Below are 17,623 nucleotides of genomic sequence, written 5' to 3' on the forward strand. Positions count from 1 at the left end.
CATGGTCTAAAATTGCTCCAAGCTGAGAGTAGATGGATATTTAAATTAGGGACCCTTGTCCCCAAGGGACTTAATGACCTTCATGGATTAAATAATTTTTATAAGATCAGTGTTACCATACTTTGTAAATTTTATAGCATGATTAAAAAGTCTAAGCATGGTACCTACTGTATATAATTAACTATTTCAGTATGTTTATTAATATTACTAGTATGGCAGCACTATTATACTGCTTTTATACCTAAATTCCGGGTCTGACCCGGAGGTTGAAACAGTGTACCAAACTGGTTCAGACCCGGAATTTAGCCAGCGTCGACCCAGGATATTCCAGAGACGGCACCATTCACACCGGAGCCGGGTCTGCAGTGACCCGGCTCTTCCGGCGTGGAAGTGGATGCTCAGAGATGACGTCATCTCCAAGCTCCACTGAAGCCAGCTAATGAGGGATGCAGCGCACTCCAGGTCATCGTGACCCGGACCGCGCTGTTCACAATGCAAGGTTTCACAGGTTATTCCTGTGTTAAACCCTGCAAGTTACCTGGGTTGGATTTCCGGGTCACTCGACCTGGAAATCCAACCCTGTCCCCTTTTACACCAAGGAGCTACCCGGGTTAACCCTGCAGTAACCCAGGTTTTAGCTCTGGTGTAAAAGGAGTATTAGATTAGTGCCCATTAATAAGGCGTTCTAATATGTATTTATATGACATTCTGTGTAGACTATATTATCTGGTGTAGACCCTGTTATCAAGATGCGATATGCTTGTGCAAGTTGGATACAGGAGCAATCATAATGATATAAATCATGTTTTTTATCCTATTTTGTACTGTGTGTATTCACTTATACCTCTGTTTCTACATATTTTTATACAGTATTGTTTTGTTTCCATGGTGAGGTTATGTCACTTATGACACATCGGGTGCGATGACATCATCACCTATGCGCCGTCGGACTGGTTGAGTGGTGCCACCTCCAGCTTTGGCATTCACGAGGTGTTGGTGATGGAGGTATTTCAGGTGAACTTTATATCTATTTTATTTAGCCTGATGACAGTGCTATAATAAATAAGAACTGAAACGTTGCATTAACTGAGATATATATATCTAGTATGTAGCCACAGCAAAGGATGAAGGCACTCGGGAAGCGGTATAATTTACCGCCAGACCCCTGCCCGGCGGTTGGAATCCCGACACCAGGAGGCCGGCAGAGGAGGAAATCCCGATCGTCGAAGGTAAGTATTCTCTAACCTATTTCTAACCCCCTAACCCTCCTTTAGGGTGCCTAACCCTAACCTACCCCCCCAGTGCCTAACCCTAATCCCCCCTCTAAGTGCCTAAACCTAACCCCCCCTTCCCCGCCACCTAAACCTAAGTCCCCTGAGGGGGTGCCTATCCTTAACCTCCCCCCGGGGGTGCCTAACCGTCCCTTCCCCTAGCCTAACCCTAACAACCTCCCGGGGGGGTGCCTAACCATAAGTCCCCCCGGGAGCCCTAAACCTAAGCCTCCCCTCCACCTGCGGCTGTCCACGCTCAGCGCCCGGCATCACTTTGATTGGGATGCCGGGTGCCGGTCTCCCGGCGCCGGTAAAATGACAGGCGTCTAGATTTAGACGCCTGTCATTTAACCCTCGCCGGGATAAAGCAGTCGTGAAGCCGGCTGTCGGGATTAGATCCGCCGGCTTCCCGACTGCATACCCACTCAAAGACTTGTAAAATTCAATCAAGAAACAGACACTGTCTGGTAAGCGGTCAACGTTTCGGAGGATGAAACTACTTTATCAAGACATGAATGAACACTGAAATACACCATATAAATACCTGTGCTAACACCAACGTGCTCTGCCGTCCTTTTCCAGCGCCCAGTTGAAACTCGGTGGCGTTTTAGGCAATTGGCCAGTATAATCCAGAGATTGTTGTAGATGGGCATCTGTACTGAATAAGTGTACATTCGACTTGATACTTAGGGGTAAATTTACTAAAGTGAGAGTTTTTAGAAGTGAGTTTTAAAAGTGATGTTGCCCATAGCAACCAATCAGATTCTAGCTATTATCTTCTAGAAGGTGCTATTTAAATGTTAAGTAGAATCTGATTGGTTGCTATGGGCAACATCACTTTTAAAACTCACTTCTAAAAACTCTCACTTTAGTAAATTTACCCCTTATAGTTATAGAAGAGTCGAGAAGATAACTGAACCCGGTAAAAGAAAAAATTACTAACTTCGAGTCCTCCAAGAATTAAGACAGATACTACACTGCCTTGAGGAAGAGACCAGGAAGCTTCTCGAAATGTGTTGATACAACAAAAAGGACATACAACCACTGGTAAAGCCTAGGCGCTTTCTTAACACTGCTTTTAGTTCTGGAGAACTCAGCCTCCCATGTTAGAGGCTTTTTTATGATTGTTTCTGGCATATATCTCTGCCTTATGTGTATAATTGTTTTTGGCATAATTCTCTGCCATATTGTTATCTACTTCATTTTATCCAATACAGCTATTTTGCTGATTTTGAAGGTGTATATGTCTTCACCTGTGACAGAAACCTCATGTTTTATTAAATGCTTTTGTATGGTTTATTGGGCTAGCGCCATTTATTTATGATACCCTTCTTTTGCTATTACCACACAAGATTGGTTGAACAAATTATCCTCGCAAGTAGACAAATATCGCTCTGACCTGATACAGTTTAAGAAAGCTAAATTACAAACTGTTGTAAGAGATTATGCAGAGCTGAAGGTCTACAGTTGGGCTTACAACTGGGGCCAATACATAGAGAGAAGTCCAAAATTCCGCAAAGCTAGGAAATTCCCTCTGGAAATGGACAACTCCAGTGGGGCAGCCTTGTCTAGTGAGGCAGAATGTTCAAACAGGACATAGCTTACCACCAGCCAGAAGCCCCCTCAGGGGTTGTCACAACAGCCACTTTGCATCTAATAGGAGAGCCTGCACCAGGTGCTGAGGTCAGTGGTTTTAGATCAATTATGCCCCCCTTAGAAAAATGTGCCCTGAGACAGCTGGAGGGATACAGGGATACCACTTTCTGCCCCACCGACAAGGGTGGAGGGATAATGGTTCAGGATATATTAGCCTACAACACTGAGATTTACAGTCAAGTGTCAGACACTTTAATATATGAAAAATGAAACGCAGATGCTACCATAGCATTCAAAAATAAATTGAAGCAATATTGGACATGGCTGTGTCACACCATCACTTTACAGACCAAAGAAGCTTTAATGCAACAATATCCTAAAATAGCGGCGTTTGATACGATACCCAAGCTGCACAAAAATGCCCGTACACCACCAGGGAGGCCTATAATCGCAGCAAGAGATTCTTTGTATTACGGCATCTCCCAATATTTGGACTATATCTTGCAACCATTGGTACAGACACAAGCCACCTTCCTACGAGATACCACAGAATTTATCTGTAGACACTTTCTCCATTACTCGACAAATACTTAATGTACCATAGACGTCACTAGTCTGTACACCAGTAATACCCACTCGCAGGGCATCAATGCTGTAAAAACATTTCTGACTGATAATTCGAGCTACACTAGCCCAGATGTGGACTTCTTTATTCATCTATTGGAATTGACACATAGGCCCGTATTCAAATTGGAGCGAAAATCGAGAAAAAAAGTTTTCGCCGATGACATCATTTCGCCAGGTGGAAAAGTATCGCCATATTCAATTTGAAAGACTTTCCGCCTAGGCGGAAAGTTAATGCAATGTAATACGCGAAAAAGTTTTGCTTATGAATAGCGGGCGGAGAAAGGTGCAGAAATAGGGTTTTGGGGTGCAACATTACGGGAACCCCAGTGCAGCCTTAAGACAGTCCCCCAAAGGAAAACTGCGTAAAAAAAATCTTAAAAAAAGACTTAAGGACACCCCAAAAAATTACTTACCTTTTTTATGGGCGAAAAAAAAAAGTTGGGGGACAAAGTTAAAAACTAGCGAAATAGACTCCAGCGGGGTCCCCAAGTATGCCCCAGGTGTTTTTTTGATTGCAGGTGTTTGCGGCAGTTGGATTTTGTACGTATTTTTTAACTACACTTTAGCAACTTAAAAATATGCTACCCCCCATATTCAGGTACCCAAAATTTGCAGGGACTAGTTATTTTCTCCCGAAAATAAAACAAAATGCTATTCCTCACCACTTATGCAAATACGTAAAACAGCGCCTATTGAGGCCATTTAAAAACACCAAATACCTTCAGCAGGCCAATACGGGGTATCCATAGTGATCCCCCATGTCAGTGCATCTTTTGGGGGGTGCCAGGCTGATTACCCCATTTTGGAGATGACTTTCCCCCTGTTCAAGTATCGCCGTGTGTTGTTTTCACGTGCTTTCATTTTGAATACGGGTAATCGCGGGGACGTGCACAAAAAGTTTCCGCACACACAACACACGATGTAGGCAAAAAGTCTACCAGGCGAAAAAGTATTGCGGGTGCGAAACATATTGAATACGGGCCTTAAACAGAATTATTCCCTGTTTGATGGAAAGGTATATAAACAACTTTCTGTCTGTGCTATGGGGTCATGTGTGGCCCTTAGCTTTGCGAATGTGTAAATGTTCTCAGTTGAATGAAGAATTATTTTTTGCGGACCCACTAATTGCACAATAAATTGATGTTTTTTTCTTGCTACATGGACGATATCTTCTTATTATGTCCAACATCAATCAGTGGGATTCCCCTATTAAATTCACATTCGAGAGCAGTTACGAGAAGATACAGTTTCTGGATGTAACCATTTGTCAGAATGACATGGGGGATTCTCCAGGCCTCAATGTATTTTCTAAGAACCAACAGGAACACAGTGTTGCAAGCGGAGAGACATCATCCTCCCTCTTCAAAGTGGGGGCTGCAATATTCACAGTTCCTTAGAATCATTCGGATCTGTAGTGACCCACAGGATGCACAAATTCAAATCGACAACATGATGAAGAAATTCCTCCAACGAGGATATCACTATAAGTCTCTTAATAAAGCTAAGCAACAAGCACGTTCACCTCTCAGGAGTGAGACACTCTCGCTCAATCAAAAGGAACATATGGGCAACCGCATCATATGGACTCGGGATTTTACTACAGCAAGTTATGACCTCATGAAAGCTGCCAGAGGTATTTGGCCTATTGTGTCAGAAAATCCACAAGTACCAGCACTGAAAGGACACACTATTCTACCATAACTCAGAAGGGATAGGAACATCAAGGATAGGATTGTGAAAAATTATATTAGCCATAGTGACCCTAATCCATCTAATTTTTTGACTCACAAAGCAGGCAATTATAGGTGTGTGGGCTGGATCACGTGTAGTTTACTTGAAACTGGAAATTCTTTTGTACACCCCAGATCTGGAAAAGTTTTTGAAATCAAATACCCACTCACTTGTTCTAGCAGATACATCATTTACTGTATAAGATGTCCATGCAGATTACAATATATCAGAAAAACAACCTGACAAATGAAGGAGCACATGGGGTTACACAGATCAAGCATCCGTGCAGCCATAGAAGGCAAAAATTCAGATCTACCAGTAGCCAAACATTTTTGGGATTTTCATCACAATCTTTCCACAATCCACTATAAAATGATTGACTGGGTCGATCATGAGAGGAGGAGATCATGGAGGCAGGGGCGTCTTAAGAGAGTAGGGGGCCTGTGTGCACTCCCCGTGTGGGGCCCCCTCCTCTCTCCCCTTTGGCCGACAGCCGACTGACGTGGCTGGCCAGCCACCGGAGCATTAGTAGACTCTGGGCACTAGAGTGTGCCCGGAGTCTACTGCGCATTCGCAGAACGCCAGAAAGATGGCAGCGGCGGCCATTTTCCGGTGTTCTGAGCAGCGCTGACACCCGACGCGGGACCACGGACAGGTGAGTTTAAAATAATATGGGTGCAGGGTGTGCGGTGCGGGGCCTCCTGGACCCGGGGGCTCATGTGCCCCGCACACACTGCACCCATTATAGATACGCCACTGCGTGGAGGTATACTTTACAGAGAAGCCAAATGGATTTACATTCTGCAGACAGTACATCCATTGGGTCTAAATGAAACACTGGCCCTGATTCAGAGCCGCTCGCTGCTGGTGGCCGCACGCAGGGAATGTTGGTGTATGTTTTTTTTTTTTTTTTTCTCCGGCCGCTCGCAAAGCTGTGGGACCATCAGCCTTGCAACGAGACCCTGGGGTAGGGTCTAGCTTCCACAAGGCCGAGTGGTCTGGCTCTAATAGAGCAGGAAGTCCACTACTGAGTTCACAGTTGCGCCCCCCCCCCCCAAAAAAAAAACCCCAACTCTTTTTAGATGACGTCCCTCTGCGTGCCCTAAAAGCGCACGCGCTTCCGGAAAGGGGGCGTGTCCTTGCGGAACACCCACAATTCATCACACTGTGGGTTATAAACACATTATACCACATGCAGTAATGCCCTTTATAAACACATTATGCCACATGCAGTAATGCCCTTTATAAACACATTATGCCACAAGCAGTAATGCCCTGTTTAACACATTATGCCACATGCAATAATGCCCTGTATAACACATTATGCCACATGCAGTAATGCCCTGTATAACACACTAGTGATGTCAGTGGAGAGCTTCCGGCTCTGACAGAGCCAGAAGCTCTCCGGGGCTTACGACAAGTGAGACCCTACCCTAGGGTCTCGTCGTAAGCCCCGATGGTCGCGATGATCTCTGACCATCGCGACCATCACCCGAGCGGATGCAAGTGGCCGCCCAGTTTCTGAGCGACCGCTTGCATCCTCCGACCGCCTCTGAATGAGGCCCTCAGTGGCGCCCTCTAGGGCCACCCAGTCTTGTTGCGAGCCCCGTCTTGTTGCGAATATCAGTCGCTCAGTGGGGCTCGCGCATGCGCACGCCGGCCGCAGCGAATGCGCAGTTCATTAACATCGGGCCACTTGCGAGCGGCTCTGAATCGGGCCCACTGTCCTTGCTTCTTATGAGTTTTCCCTATTGGTGTTCTTCATCTGCTGTTTCTGGATAGAAGTAATTTATTATAATGTACATTAGGGTCCCTCCCAACATTGCTGCCTATTTTGGGCAACCATGGGGAGCTGTGGTACATCCGTCTGCGACAGTGTTTATATACTTACATATACTGTGTATAAATATATATATATATGTCATCACTCCTGTCCCCCGCATCGACGTACACAGCCCGTCAATCCTAGGACAAAGGAGACGCCCATAGCCTGGATCCTCATCACCAGGGCAACGCTCAGCGTCAGGACTTTACAAAAAGCTATAACATGGCACAAAACACATAGAAAAAAAATTATACCATTAACAAAAAATACACACAGATAAACACATACAATTCAATATACACATTCAGGACAACATATACCACAGCTTATAGACCACATGAAGCATATCTCATGGATAATATAGACACAGAAAATCATCATATATTATCATCCTGTATCTACATAACAGTAAAACGTTGATAAAATATCGCCAAGAGTGTCCATTAACATACAAATATTTGTCTCAGAGCACAAGATGCTAGTCAAATCCACAAGCAACATCACAAAGCCGTGAATTTCAATAATCACTTGCCAGCAAAAAACTGACAGTTTGGAGAGAACATATAAACTCTACCTACCACTCATATCACTACATTGTTTCATACTGATAACCTATAATATTCCACAGATATAGCTCAAAGAAAACAATGTAGACTAGAATGTAGATCAGAACATTCATACGGATGTTGGATTGTGATGTTAAACGTTCCATTGGGGAGATGGATAAAAAAACAGCCGACAACAATCTATCAATAGGGGAATGGAGAGCCTTACAAGATCTATCAGAGTATAAAGATGTGGTGTTCCGTCCTGCCGATAAGGGCGGAGCAATTGTTGTGCAGGACCTTTCTGAATACATGTCCGAAATAGAGAGGCAGTTAGCTGACACGACAGTGTACAGATTACTTGATAATAATCCTACGGATGTATTCATGAATCAATTACGGGATAGGTTAGATCTAGCTGTCTCTGAGGGGATGATTCCCAGTCATCTGAAGGAGGCATTGATTCCTAAATGCCCCACTGTGGCTTTATTGTACACTTTACCCAAGATACACAAACGCCTGGACAACCCCCCTGGACGACCGATTATATCGGCCAGGGGGTCGTTGTTCCAGGTGGTATCTGTATTTTTGGATGATATTCTACAGCCATGTATTAGGGAACACCCTAGGTTTCTCCTTGATACTACAACATTTTTGAATAAGATCTATGCACCACCAGAAATACCACAGGGAAGTTTCTTATGTAGTATCGATATAAACAGTCTGTATACTGTTATCCCCAATGTAGATGGTTTAATGGCAGTGAGAAAACTCATTGCTGGGAGTACGTCTTATTGTGGTCCTGATGTTAACTTGGTGATCGATCTTTTGGAGATGATTCTCAGTAGAAATTTTTTTATGTATAATGATCAGCTCTTCCTGCAATTGGTTGGCGTAGCGATGGGGTCGAAAGTTGCCCCATCCTACGCCAACGCATATATGTTTCAAGCTGAGCAGGAGATTTTTTTTCAGGATGTCTGTGTATCTGGCATGATTATCTTTTATGCCAGATACATAGACGATATATTCCTGATTTGGACGGGTACTGAGTGCCAGTTTGTAGATTTTATGGATCGACACAATTCATCCAACAACCCGATTAAGTTCACATTCAATATTAATAACCTGAGTGTGAACTATTTGGATGTTAAATTGAGATTAGAGGGTGGCAAGTTGGTGACGGAATTATATAGTAAGCCCACAGACAGGAATACTCTTCTACATTTTGGGAGTTGCTACCCTAGATCGCTGAAATACGGTCTGCCATATTCACAGTTCCTGCGGGCTCGCAGGAACTGTAGTAATGAAGATATGGCTATCAAAGAGATTAACCTGATGAGGAATAAATTTCTCATGAGAGGTTATCCTGTTAACATTTTGGATCAGGCTAGGAAAAAAGCACTAGCGATACCGAGGGCTGATTTACTTAAAACTGGGAAAAGAAAGGGAATGAAAAAAGATAGGTTACCGTGGGTTAATCATTTTCATACCCAAAGTAATGATATCAGAAGCTCTACTTATAAATTGTGGCCGATTGTGGGCACTGATCCAGATTTGAACCTGCATAACATCAATATTATGCCCTGTTACACCAGGGGACGTAATTTACGCGATTGGGTTGTTAAAACCGATATTAGTGGCATGAATACAACTAATACAGGATGTTTTTTGCGGCCCAAATTGGGTTGTTTTAAATGTTTGAACTGTATGACTTGTCGTTCACTGACGGTAGGCAATAGTTTTTGCCACCCATATAGTGCACATAGATTTGCCATTCGTCATAGATTGACATGTACCACCAAATTTATTGTTTATGTCATTACTTGTCCCTGTGGGCTTATATACGTCGGGAAAACCGACAGAACATTGAGAGAGAGGATGGCGTTGCACCGGTCGGCCATTCGGGCCGCTGTTTCATCTGGAGGTAGTGACCAACCGGTGGCACGACATTTTGCTTCCAGTGGCCACAGTGTGGCATCACTTAGGTACATGATCATTGATCATGTACCTAAATCCCTACGTGGGGGTGATAGATCTCGTAGGTTACTTCAATGCGAGGCCCGTTGGATATTTAAATTAGACGCATTGGCACCACGGGGTCTGAACGAAAATCTAAGTCTACATTGTTTTCTTTGAGCTATATCTGTGGAATATTATAGGTTATCAGTATGAAACAATGTAGTGATATGAGTGGTAGGTAGAGTTTATATGTTCTCTCCAAACTGTCAGTATTTTGCTGGCAAGTGATTATTGAAATTCACGGCTTTGTGATGTTGCTTGTGGATTTGACTAGCATCTTGTGCTCTGAGACAAATATTTGTATGTTAATGGACACTCTTGGTGATATTTTATTAACGTTTTACTGTTATGTAGATACAGGATGATAATATATGATGATTTTCTGTGTCTATATTATCCATGAGATATGCTTCATGTGGTCTATAAGCTGTGGTATATGTTGTCCTGAATGTGTATATTGAATTGTATGTGTTATATGTGTGTATTTTTTTGTTAATGGTATAATTTTTTTTCTATGTGTTTTGTGCCATGTTATAGCTTTTTGTAAAGTCCGGACGCTGAGCGTTGCCCTGGTGATGAGGATCCAGGCTATGGGCGTCTCCTTTGTCCTAGGATTGACGGGCTGTGTACGTCGATGGGGGGGACAGGAGTGATGACGTCATCAGCAGGAGACCTGTTCCCGGAAGCCGCTCAGGGCGGACTACACGTGGGGAGCTGTGAGTTTAAATGTTATGTTATATGTACTTACAAATGTCTTTATCTTGATGAAGGGGCAGGAATAAAGCTCCGAAACGTTGGTGATATCTATCACTATCTCCTGTACTTTTTTGACGTACATCTGAGTGCCGCCGCTGTGGACTATATATATATATATGTATAGGATGTATAGAATGGCGCTCTGGTTCAAATCACAGGTGATATTGCACCGTAGTGCAAAAGTAATAAAGTCCAGTTAGTGCTAACAGGTGTGACACTTAGATCCCTTTTGGTGAAGGTGGCAGCAGTCTTCCCGTATTCCTGAATGGCAGTCAGGGTGAATGTGATCTAGAAATAGGGTATGGAAAGAACATGCGCCTGATAGTGTAGTATTTCAAAATATTTTTAGCACGTGCTCGAATATAAATGTGCGTACCAAAAAATAAATCTTTAAAGCTTATCTGTAGGTCTTTTACTGGGACCTCATATGGTGAGATGGTTTCACAACTTCGGGGTGACCAGGAACCTTAAATAAGATTGGCTCGTATCGAGCCAGAACAAGCACATATAGTGTAGTAATTTTGTGTCCAAAAAGAATGATATGGTAAAGTAGTTGTAAATGCGTACCAGAATGTTACTTGAATTTCTGCATAAAGTACTAAGTCGCCTCTTCAAACTCCCACGATGGCCCCAGCATTAGCATGTGCAGGTGGAGTAGGTCAACTTAAATCAAGCAGAAAGTGACTCTTACTCAAAGGAGCTTTCATCAACAAGTGGTTTAATAATACTTAGTACATGGGGAATACACGGTACACACAGGGTTAAAAAACATAGAAATAAGATAAAGGGATGCTTATCTGAATAATCAGTAGTGTGGAGAGGAGCTGGAATAGTCTTTTTGGACGAAACGCGTTGGGACCCTGTTCCAGCTGCTCTCCACACTACTGATTATTCAGATAAGCATCCCTTTATCTTAATTTAGCTTGATTTAAGTTTAATTAAAATTACTACACTTATAGGGGTATTCAATATGGGTGCGATAAGTCCGTTTTTTGGGGTTTAGGGGTGCAGGCTTAAAAAAAATAGCCTGCACCCCTGAGAATGACATTTAAAAAAGAACTGTGTCAAAAAAAGTTAAAAAAAAAAATAGGGACACCCCAAAAAATGTACTTAAAAATTGGGGTGCAAAAAAAAAAAAAAAGGGAAAAAATTGTTTAACAATAGGGAAATAGGTTCAGGGCTATTCTGCAAGGATGCGGCAGGTGTTTTCTAGAATAGAATTATAGCGTCAGGTGCACAAATGCAGAATTTTTAAAAATTTACTTTTGGGACATCAAAATATGCTAGTACCCATTTTCATGTACCCCAAATTTGATGGGACCACTAAAAAAAACGAAAAAAATAACCTAAGTGCTCTTCTGCATCACTTCTTCAATGTCGGGAAAAAAACACCTTCTGCGGCTATTTAAATCCCCGACTTTCAATTAAAGGCTAAAACGGGGGTACCCATAGTGTTCCCCCATGTTTTTACAAATTTAGGGGGGTCTTACAATTATTTTAAGGAAAAATTCGTAACTTTACGGAAATCCAACTTCGGAGTTTCCCGTTTTCGTTAATTTGATATTGAATATGGGGATAAGCGGGAGCGCGCAGCAGACTTAACGCAGAAAAAAACTCCGATATGAAACGTTAACTTCGGCAGTGAAGTTAACGTTTCATATTGAATACCCCTCTATATGTGCTTGTTCTGGCACAATACGAGCCAATCTTATTTAAGGTTCCTGGTCACCCCGAAGTTGTGAAACCATCTCTCCATATGAGGTCCCAGTAAAAGACCTACAGATAAGCTTTAAAGATTTATTTTTGGGTACGCACATTTATATTCGAGCACGTGCTAAAAATATTTTGAAATACTACACTATCAGGCGCATGTTCTTTCCATACCCTATTTCTATATATAATATATATATATATATATATATATATATATATATATATACATACACATATACACACATGCGTATACACACACGTGTGTGTGTGTGTATATATATATATATATATATATATGGATATATATACAAACACACACGTATACACACATATAATAAATATATATGTGTGTGTGTATATATATCATACACACACACACACACACATATATATATATATATAGATATATATATACACGTGTGTGTATACGTGTGTGTGTGTATATATATATATATTAATATATATATAAAATATGGAGGTGTGTGTGTGTATAACTAAATAAATAACACTATTACTACTATGGCCCTTATAAAAACAGTGCCTGATCTGGCATCATGAGGGAGGAGGAGGAGCTGAGGCCGGAGGGAGTGTGCGGGACGCCGCTAGGTTGCCTGGGTACATAGAAGCAGCAGCCAGAGCCGCAGCTGGTGCTTCCTGTACATAAAAGTCAACACTAGTGTTATCACTGTTGTTCCGGAGCCGCAGCGGGAGGGTATCCCGCTGGCAGCCCCGATACATAGCAGCGGCGGCTACCAGAGCCGTGGCTGTTGCATCCTGTACATAACAGTGATCACTAGTGTGATCACTGTTGTTCCAGAGCCGCAGCGGCAGGGTGTCCCGCTAGCGGCCCGGAAACATAGCAGCAGCGGTGGCTAACAGAGCCCCAGCTGCTGCTTCTTCTACACAGTGAGCAACTAGTGATCATGGTTGTTCCGGTGCCGCAGCGGGAGGGTGTCCCACTGGCGGCCCGGATACATAGCAGCAGCGGCAGCTACCAGAGCCGCGGCTGCTGTTTCTTACTGAAGGGGGTGGGGCCGGCTGCTCGATCACTGCTGGCCACAGTGATCGGGTCACAGCAACAGCTGCGGCTACATGAGCCGTAGCTGTTGCTTCTATGGCAGTGTGCCGGGAGGGGGTTGCCGCCGGTGCCCGATCACTGTGGCCAGCAGTGATCAGGAAACGCTGGAGAGGCAGCCACGGTTGCAGACGGACCTGATGGATGTAGGCAGCTGCTGGAAGATTAGCTTCCCGCATCCGCCTAGCGGGCACTTCTGACTGGTCGTATCAGATACGACCATATCAGGTAAAGCCCAGCCTGGTGTGGTCGTATCTGATACGACCGTGCCAGGCAAGTGGTTAAATTTTAAACTATAAGTTAATACTGATAAGTTAATACTAATAATGGTGACGGCACAAAAAGAACGCACAGGACAATAACAACCAAACAGCTCAAACACACACAAGCCAATCATTGGTGATCAACTCTCCTTTACCTTCAACCACTGGTCCAGGTGGTATAGTCATTTCCCGTCCAGGACAATTGGCTGTCGCCTTACTCCACTTCAATGTGAGTGCACCCACAAGGCCATACTATTAACATAAACTAACTCCAAGTATCGTTCTTTTCCGCAACCACAACCAACCATCAGACAGTCCACAAACAAAAACAAAAAGAGGTAGGGAGGGTGGGAAAAACTGGAACAAAGAGACAGATTTCCATACATCACTCCATTAAATACCCCTAGACCACTCCCCATGAACATTCATTGGCTGCATAAGACCATCTAAACTTAAAGGGGCAATAGCCAACATGTTATTAAACTGGCAACACTCAAAACACTTGTGGTTTAATGTCCCTCATGTTTAAATGTCAGCCTTCATGTTTACTAAACTCACTAATGTGTATTATCGTGTTACCATATAATAACCTTCTTAAATACAATGTAACTTACAGTAACTTCTAAAAATAACGACAAAGATAACAGTGTTGGCATTTAAATATTTTGTCAAATTTATGTTAATACTAATAAGTTAATACTAATAAAGGTGACAGCACAAAAAGAACACAGGACAATAACAACCAAACAGCTCATACAAACACACACACAAGCCAAGAATTGGTGATCAACTCTCCTTTACCTTCAACCACCGGTCCAGGTGGTATAGCCATTTCCCGTCCAGGATAATTAGATGTTGCCTTACTCCATTTCAATGAGAGTGCAACCACTAAGCCTATTAACATGAACTAACTCCCAAGTGTCTTTCTTTTCCGCCAAGCGAGGCCTAAACCGATGCGCTGCCACCATAACTCAACCTTGTAATAAGAAACACCTCAAACAGCAGAAAAAATGCCGCTCAGAAAAAGCCAATCCCTCAGGACTAAAAATACACGCAATCTCCACAAAACAAATGTGCATCCCAGATTTGAATAAACACATTCTCCACTACACCACCACCATTCTCCAACATGTACCTCACCATTGTAGTATTGACCTTCCTCTTAGTCACATCCAACCGCACACCAGAACCAGCATACCTCCAAACACTCGTATGGACAATGAAAGACAACAACGACTTGCAAGAAGGCAGGGCTTCTGCTATCAAATGGATCTAATGACAATAAAGCGCAAATCCAAGGCAGTGCGCCAAACTAATCATTCACACGCAGATGCACTGAAAGAAAAAACACAAACAAAGCAGCGAACCACAGACACACCATATTGACAAGACATGGAAATGTAACAAAGAGGGGGGAAGGGGGACGGGAACAACGTAGCTAACCAGACTAGAGGCAAAAAACATGAAACCCCCCAGAGTAAACTAACAATCACGCCATATCATATATTTCAGAAGCCAATTGTGGCCCCCGGGGGAAAATAAAAAATTCCTTATAGACTCCCGCAGTAGGTCGGCGAGTGGTTAGGCCTTCGGTGAGCTACGTTGGAGCAAAAATAGCTAAACCTGAGCGAATATATTGTCGGAACGCAGCAACAATAAGCCACCAACTAAGGGATTGGATATCCCCGTAGGATAAGCCAGCAGAAGCCACAGATGAAGCAGCTCCTATTCTAAAGGAGTGAGTACCGAATTCACCCAGCTCGAGCCCTGAAAGATACCAAACAACGCTTCAAAATGGCAAATCTATTATTCCGTAACCCGGGGATCCATCCTTGTGCATCAACCATGCCCCATCCCATTCGCCATCTGCTCAAAGGCACGCGCCAGCACAACCGGACAAACTGCAGGAATGGGATATCGGTAAAGTGAAAGCCAGCGCCCTCTACTAGCCTGGTACTTCCCGGAAGCTTTACATCGCTTCCAGGTACAAATTACGTCCACAATAGTGAGTGGTGGGTCAGCCCTCTTAAAGGGGGCAACTATTTCACAGACCCAAAACGCTACATGAAGTGCCATGGCAAAAACCTAATTGAAACAGCAAGTATTCAAAGCTGAAAATAAAAATAAAAAACAAACTGAAGGAACTGCAGCCACCAAGTAAAGCATCGTTGATATATCAACGGGACGACTGCAGTCAACCGCTGTAGGGGTCGACCTGGACTAACCCCTGCAGACCCTTGAAATAATGAAGGACCTGGAGGTGTCGGGTCTGTCATATATAACGCAGAGAAAATTGACACGCCTGCTAAAAAATGCTGTAACACAGCAAGCGAGCGCCCTTGCGAATACAGATCCCAAATGAAAGTCAGCATGACTCTCTGCAAGCTCTTACGTGCCTGAGCCACCAAAACCAGAGAAAAACTCCCAGTCCAGACAACAACGCAAAGTCAGGAGCAACGTCCCTCAAAGCTAATTCCTACATGCCGACCTGATGATCTGCCAAACATAAGGAGGACACGGGTCACCGGCCAGTGCGGCCTTGGGTGGGCTAATTCCCGAAACCAAAGCCAGTCGGACGGCGACAGTGCATCCGCAATCCCAATCTGTATATCAGGCACATGCCTGGCAACAAATGGACATTAAGCAGCAGGCAACACAGAATAAGTCACGCTAGCAAATGAACAACCAGAAGATAAGAGGAACTCTGACGGTCAGTGCATGCAACGCGCATAGGATGTCGCAACAAAATCATACTAGCGTTACCCAAGCGGTCCCCCTAGAGTTCTAAAGCAACCACAATGGGTTACAGCTCACACAACAGTATGTGAACCCCTACGCAGCCAACCTCAATGGCCAAGGTGAAGCGCACCAGGAACCGTTCAGGTAAGCTCAAAAAGCCAGTCGTGCCAGCAGCGTCAGTAAAAATTGGAGCCGAGTGTTACAGCAGGAGTACTCAGCCACTTCCCTATGAGGATCAGGGCTGCCAAGAGAAATCCTGGGCCCCGGTACAGCAACTTCCCAGGGCCCCCCCTGGAGGGGTGTGGCCACAGCATGTTAGGGACAGGGCTGCACCTCTTTGGGGGCGTGTCTAGCATGTGAGAAGCACCCACCGGAGCATGACATGGCTACCAGCAGCTGGGACATAAGTATTCACTATGAAGATCATACCTCCCAACAATGGTGATTCAGCGGTCGCCCCAAAAAAGGGGTATGGTATGATGACACGTACTCGTTACATCACTCCAAGGGTGAGCCCAGCATCCCCGGAGACGCTGGGCTTCCCCCAGGCCCTGCCTGCACAGTGAAGAGATGATGTGCGCATGTGCACGCCATTTATTCACCTGCCAGTGGTGAAATTCATTTCTACCAACACTGCGGCCCGCGGGTGGGACGACGGGACCGTACCTAAATAGAGGGAGAGAGAGGTAGAGGGAGAGAGAGGGAAATCTATCCACACATATATATTACATTTATCCACACATATATATATGCGTTTATCATGCACATATAAAATATATATTACACACGTTTAGATAGATATAACTATTATATACATATTAGACAGTATATATATATATATATATATATACACACACACACACATATTATATACACATATAAATATATATATTGCAACCATTACTGTGTATTAGATATATAATATATCATTATTAATATACACTAATGGTGATGCATTATATATATAAATTATACAGCATTCATAAATTTACAACTTGCAACAGGATCACAGAATCAAAGTCCACTTACACAGATTTGCAGCGTCAACCTATCAGCCAGTCAGTGGCGCGCTTGGCTCTTCCCTTCATAGTGACAGTCCGACTCACTGTCTGTCACATACTGTAGTCTGCCAGCTGTCCCCTTCCTCCTTCCCTCTCAATATCAACTCCGCCCACCACCCGGAACCTGGAACTGATACTGAGAGCCTTGCGAGATGATGACGTCATCATCTCGCGAGAGCACCAGCTCCACAGCGGCGTGGCTGCATTCTGCCCTGCAAGACAAGTGACTCGTGAGCAGTGGCGTAAGTTCATCCCAGATGCCCGGAGGCAAGTTGTAATCTGGTGCCCCCCCTTATCACACTGATGCTGTAATTTAGCAATTTGCATGCAAACAGGCCATAGATAGACGAAGGCAGCAGCTGATGGTCTAACATGGAGCTGTCCACTAGTGTATGGTGGACA

Source organism: Taudactylus pleione, unplaced genomic scaffold (assembly GCF_031769625.1).
Source record: "Taudactylus pleione unplaced genomic scaffold, aTauple2 ptg000085l, whole genome shotgun sequence".
Classification (NCBI taxonomy): Eukaryota; Metazoa; Chordata; class Amphibia; order Anura; family Myobatrachidae; genus Taudactylus; species Taudactylus pleione.